Below are 7,216 nucleotides of genomic sequence, written 5' to 3'. Positions count from 1 at the left end.
TCATTTCCTATCGAGGAAATTGTGTCGGAATCTAGAATAAAATGGGCTTTAAATAGCTTTGGACCATTCAAATCCCCCGGACCTGATGGAATTACTCCGGCGGAGTTACAGGCAGTGGCTGAAAGAGTTATCCCCTGGTTGACGGTGATATATAAACGATGTGTAAACTTAGCATATATTCCAGAAAAGTGGAGGGAAACAAAAGTCGTCTTCATACCTAAAGCAGGAAAAGCCTCTCACTTGAGTGCGAAGGATTTCCGACCAATCAGCTTATCCTCATTCCTACTTAAGACCCTGGAGAGGATGATAGACATGTATCTTAGAACTAGCGTGGATTCAAGTTTGCTCTCGAAACGACAGCATGCATACTCGAAGGGCAGGTCTACTGAGACCGCATTGCATGAACTAGTCAGCTTTATTGAAAGCTCACTATCTGTCAAAGAATACACAATCGTGGCGTTTCTAGACATCGAAGGGGCGTTCAATAATGTCCATCCGAGCTCGATATTAAATGGACTGACAACTCTGAATGTTGATCCAGGTATACTTAGGCTGTTAGACGAACTTCTAATAAAGAGACGTATTTCAGCCACACTAGGGCAAGTAAACATACAAAGGTATGTGAACAGAGGCACTCCCCAAGGAGGAGTTCTATCACCTCTTCTTTGGAATGTTGCTATAAACAACCTTCTGGTTTCCCTAGAAAAAGAAAGGATAAAAGTGGTGGCATACGCAGATGATGTGGCGCTAGCAGTCAGGGGAAAATTCCCATCCACAATCAGAGATATTATACAGAGAGCTCTCCGGATGACTGAGAAATGGGCGAAAGATAATGGTCTTGGTGTAAATCCAGCAAAGACAGAACTAGTCATGTACTGCAAAGATCGTAAAACTCCCACGGTTAGGCCCATTTCCTTAGGGGGTACTGAAATTCCCTTTGGTGAGTGTGCAAAATACCTTGGCGTTATTTTGGACAGGAAGCTGAATTTTAGGCTTAATATTGAAGAGAGGGCGAGAAAAGCCACGGTAGCTTTGTACTCGTGCAAAAAGGCAATAGGGAAAAAGTGGGGACTAAAACCAAAAATTGTGCATTGGCTATACACTGCAGTAGTTAGACCTATAATGCTATATGGTGTTGTAGTCTGGTGGCCGGCACTTCAGAAACCGACTTGTTTAGATAAAGTTCAGCGTATGGCGAGCTTATGTATCTCAGGCGCATTTAGTCAGACAGGAACAGACTCCCTTAATGTCATGCTACATCTATTGCCTTTAGACATTTTGGCCAAACAGTCAGCTGCAACAACGGCTGTGCGGTTGCGCGAGCTATCGCTGTGGTCGGAAAAAATGTACGGTCATAGTTCGGTCCTCAAAATAATGCCAGATGTGCCTAACGTAGTGGATTATACCCTGGCAAAACCACTTTTCGACAAAAAGTTTGAAACTCTAATTCCCAACAGTGAGGCGTGGTGTACACAGACCCCGGGGAATAAAAGATATATAGATTTCTATACTGATGGCTCCAAATTGAATGGACAAGTGGGGTTCGGAGTATATTCTAAAGATCTGGAAGTTCGAATAGCGAAAAGATTACCTAATCACTGTAGTGTTTTTCAGGCTGAAATATTAGCAATAAGAGAGGTGGCGAATTGGCTGAGAAGTAATGTTCCAACAAATATTGGCATTAATATATACTCAGACAGTCAACCTGCAATAAAATCCTTGGACTCTGTGTTCCTCAACTCGAAAACGGCCATCGACTGCCGCAAATCTCTCAATGAGATGGCTGAGCAGTACAATATTCACCTAATATGGGTGCCTGGCCATAGGAACATACCGGGGAACTGTAAAGCAGATGAGTTAGCAAGGCTAGGAACTACCTTACATATTCCAGGGGAACTAGAATCTGTTGGTATGCCCCTGGCTACCTGCAAGCTCATGCTGCGTGAGAAGGCTGTTATGATGGCAAATGTTCGATGGGAGAATTGCAAGGGCTGTAACGACACCAAGCAAATATGGCCCCATTTCAACTTAAACCGCACACTAGATATGCTAATGTTCTCGAGACGTCAGATATCACTCCTGATGTCTGCTATAACGGGTCGGTGCCTGATAGGCGATTTTGCAAAAACTATTGGCGCGAAGTATAATGACTATTGTATGAGCTGTCATGATGCGGAGGAAAAAGAATCAATTAAACACCTCTTGTGTGAGTGTCCTGCATTTTGTGTAAAGCGCAAGCAACTTTTAGGAGCATATAGCTTCAGATTACTGGCGGATCTGGAAAACGTTAACTTAAGCAGTCTGCTAATGTTTTTGGAACAATCTGGTTGGTTCAACAAAGAAAAATAATCAAGAAGGTTCAGCGGTTAAAACTAGAAGTGCCCATATGTAATAGGTACTTTTAGTTAATGTGGTATCACAATGGACTGAATAGTCTAAGTGAGCCTGAATCTTAATCGGGCTGCCACTTTAACCACTTTATTTTCATATGAAATAATTCAAAACAAATAAACTAAAAGTATCTTAAACCACAATATTTACATTTGTAAATAGTGGCAGATTTTGAAGAAAAATACAAAAAATGTATTGAAAAATTGCGATATTGTAAATTTGTACATATTATGAAAGAGCACGAAAAATTAGCCACTGAGTCCAAATTTCATAAAAATCGGATAAATATTGTTGAAATGGCAAGAGTGTCAAAAATGAAATATTTACATTTGTATATAGTGCCAAAGCTAGGGTTAATTATGGACCGATATGGACCAATTTTTGCATGGTTATTAGAGACCATATACAAACACCACGTACCAAATTTCAACCGGATCGGATGAGTTTTGCTCCTCCAAGAAACTCCGGAGTTCAAATCTGGGGATCGGTTTATATAGGGGCTATATATAATTACGGACCGATATGGACCAATTTTTGCATGGTTATTGGAGACAATATACTAACACCACGTACCAAATTTCAACCGGATCGGATGAATTTTGCTCCTTTGAGAGGCTCTGAAAGCTAAATCTGGGCGTCGGTTTATATGGGGACTATACTTAAAAGTGGTCCGATATGGCCCCTTTACAATACCATATGACCTACGTCAATAACAACTACTTATGCCAATCTTCAAGTCGATAGCTTGTTTCGTTCGGAAGGTAGCGTGATTTAAACAGACGGACGGACGGACGGACGGACGGACGCGCTTAGATCGACTCAGAATTTCACCACACTGAAGAAAAGTATGCCCGGTTCCAAAGATTTTGTCTTTACGTTAACAGTTTTGGCATTGATTCCGAGCCAAAGAAGTGGAGAATAAAAGCAAGGATACTTTTAAGACACAATTCTCTTTTAAATTTGGGTTTTGTGAACTTGCTTCTAGGAAGCAAATTTTAATTTATCGATTTTTGAGCTTTTTTTCTTCATTTGCTATCAAAGTCCTTTATAAACGAGTTAACGACAACTTTAGTTTCTAAATTAGGAATCGACTTCCAGTATAAATTATGCTATGTTTCAAGTAAAAAACGTCTTTAAAATAAAGTGTTGAAACACATGTCCTATATTTGAACGATTTTTTGCTTTGTAGTCAAGATGCAAAAAGACAACAAATTTAATGACAATTTCATTAAATTTAAGAATTTTTTCTGAATTATTAAAGTCAAGTTGAACATCGCCCAAACATTTTTTCTTTCATATTATGATACCCATTTTTAAGTGAAATCACTTAATTATAAGGACAATACGACTTCATTGAAAAGTTTATCGACTTTTGGACAAGGAAAAAAACTTTATATTAGAGAAATACGTTTTCTACGCTAAGCAAAATTTGCATTCGTATTTTAAAGACATGAAATCATTGACTTCACGACAATATTTTTTTCAGTGTACTTCTCTTCCAAAGTAGGCTCCATTCCTATTTGTGAACCTAAAATACACGCAAAAATATAAAACGATTGGAAAACTGGTGCAGCAAACAATGTTCGTTTTTGTATATCTCCAAATTAACAGGTTGGCTGATAAGTCCCCGGTCTAACAAAGAAAGACACATTTTTTTTGTCAAAATTCGTTTTTATTATTCAACATAGTTCCCTTGAAGAGCGATACAACGATTATAACGACCTTCCAATTTTTTGATACCATTTTGGTAGTACTCCTTCGGTTTTGCCTCAAAATAGGCCTCAGTTTCGGCGATCACCTCTTCATTGCAGCAAAATTTTTTCCCTGCCAGTATCCTTTTGAGGTCTGAGAACAAGAAAAAGTCGCTGGGGGCCAGATCTGGAGAATACGGTGGGTGGGGAAGCAATTCGAAGCCCAATTCATGAATTTTTGCCATCGTTCTCAATGACTTGTGGCACGGTGCGTTGTCTTTGTGGAACAACACCTTTTTCTTCTTCATATGGGGCCGTTTTGCCGCGATTTCGACCTTCAAACACTCCAATAACGCCATATAATAGTCACTGTTGATGGGTTTTCCCTTCTCAAGATAATCGATAAAAATTATTCCATGCGCATCCCAAAAAACAGAGGCCATTACTTTGCCAGCGGACTTTTGAGTCTTTCCACGCTTCGGAGACGGTTCACCGGTCGCTGTCCACTCAGCCGACTGTCGATTGGACTCAGGAGTGTAGTGATGGAGCCATGTTTCATCTATTGTCACATATCGACGGAAAAACTCTGGTGTATTAAGAGTTAACAGCTGCAAACACCGCTCAGAATCATCAACACGTTGTTGTTTTTGGTCAAGTGTGAGCTCGCGCGGCACCCATTTTGCACAGAGCTTCCGCATATCCAAATATTGATGAATGATATGACCAACGCGTTCCTTTGATATCTTTGAGGCCTCTGCTATCTCGATCAACTTCTTTTTACGGTCATTCAAAATCATTTTGTGAATTTTTTGATGTTTTCGTCGGTAACCACCTCTTTCGGGCGTCCACTGCGTTCAACGTCCTCCGTGCTCATTTCACCACGCTTGAATTTTGCATACCAATCAATTATTGTTGATTTCTCTGTGGCAGAGTCCGGAAACTCATTATCAAGCCAAGTTTTTGATTCCACCATATTTTTCCCTTCAGAAAACAGTATTTTATCAAAACACGAAATTCCTTTTTTTCCATTTTTTTCACAATAACAAAAGTTGATTCACAAAAGACGCTCTATCTCACAAACTAATTGACTTACAGACGTCAAATTTTGACACGAATCATTTGAAGGTTGGTACTATATAAAAATAATAAACATTTAATACTAGCGACGCCATCTATGTGTCAGATCGGGGACTTATCAGCCAAGCTGTTATATCCGTTTTAGTTCTTCCCAAAAGTTGTATCTTTTATGAGAAACGGGGCATCGGACGTTTGCAATTAAAACTGTTGGTTTTCATTAAACGAAGCTACTTTAAAAGCGCTTTGTGTGTACATTACTCGTCTATGAACTCTTCACTTTATTCATGAGTTTTTGAGAACGAATTAACTAAAACTAAACTTATGCTAAACAGCCCATGTTCATGAGAATTCAATATAAAATAAATATATGCTTAGAATTTTTACTTAAAAAAGCTTCTTACATTAATTACCAAATTTAATCTTTAATTGTAGCCAAAGACAAGTTCGCTCTTCTCACTTTCTCTTATTTTCATAATCGTATTGAATATCTTTGTGCAATATTTAAAATTTCCCTCATTTATCTTTTAAAACTCTGGCCTCGTTCCATATGAATTAAGTTAAGTTTTGCAATTGGTACCCAAGCATTTGCAAGTATTTCTACGTGAGGAAGCTGATAATCACCCACATAGTGAAAATGGTATGTGTATGAATGTGTATTAGTGCATTCAAACCTCAATCTTAATAAAATTTATGGCATACATTCTAGAGGTCAAAGAAAATGCTCCCCTGGGTAAAACTTTCTTTTTTCCTTAGTCAAATATAAGGAAGATCACTGAAGGGGAAACCAGTGACAAACACAAATTAAACGAAAGTTTTAGTTGCCTCATTTAAATGAATGAAAATGAAATAAAAAATAATTATAAATTATGACCTAGTTAAAAAATGTACTCTATTAGGTCGTAGGTTTAGATGAAGAATTTAAAAACGATTGGGTAGTTTCCTTTGAGTTGCATAAGAGTTGTAGTCAAATGAAAACATTGTAAAAAGAATACCCAGTTCCAAAGATTTTGTCTTTACTTTAAAAATTTTGGTATTGATTCCGAGCCAAATAAGCCGAGAATTCAAGTAAGGATACTTTTAAGACACAATTCTCTTTTAAATTTAGGTTTTGAGTACTTGTTTCTAGGAAGCAAATTTTAATTTTTCGTTTTTATACCCTCCACCATAGGATGGGGGGTATATTATCTTTGTCATTCCGTTTGTAACACATCGAAATATTGCTCTAAGACCCCATAAAGTATATATATTCTGGGTCGTGGTGAAATTCTGAGTCGATCTGAACACGTCCGTTTTGGCATACGAGCGCTACTTGTGCTATTTACATCAACTTAAACGATTCAGTTCGCCCAAAAAACTGGAATTAAATCGTGAACATTTTCTTGTCAGATTTTCGATAAATATTGAATATATGTTTTTATTCTCTAATCCCGAAATATAAAATAGAAAGCATTTCTCTGATACAAACTTTACTTCTTGTCCAAATATTGAAACAATTCTGTAATGTGGCAGTACCCGCAGCCAAAGTCATATTATTTTAAAAAGTTACAACAAATCATCTATCCTTCATCAACATCATCCGCCAATACTGCGGCAATTATTATTGATTTATAGCCTACTCATGTGCAGTTTTTGTTTTATTGCAATTTTCCATAATAACCAAATAAAGGCAATCGAAATAAACGATATTTGTTAATATCCAAATGAAATGCTCATTGAAAATATTTTTCCAATATTTTCTAATTGATTCGATCTATGTATTTATGGCATAATACAAAATTAAAACTAAACATAGTTGTAGATTTGTAATTCACCAATAAAAGCGTTATTAGCATTCAAATGGAAATTGTATTGTAATATAGTTGTTTATTTGTTGATTTTACATAGGCTAACTGCGAAAAAAAGAGGGGATTAAATTAAATACTACGTCCACAGAGTCTGGTGATGGGGAATTGGGTAGGAAATTTGCCATATTTTAAATGAATGGACTTACCATTAATATCAATGCCATAGCCTGTAGTAGTTTGGTGTTTATATAGAAGATGAACCAGGCCCTACAC

Source organism: Haematobia irritans, chromosome 3, assembly GCF_050003625.1.
Source record: "Haematobia irritans isolate KBUSLIRL chromosome 3, ASM5000362v1, whole genome shotgun sequence".
Classification (NCBI taxonomy): Eukaryota; Metazoa; Arthropoda; class Insecta; order Diptera; family Muscidae; genus Haematobia; species Haematobia irritans.
Note: the sequence above shows the minus strand (reverse complement) of the source record.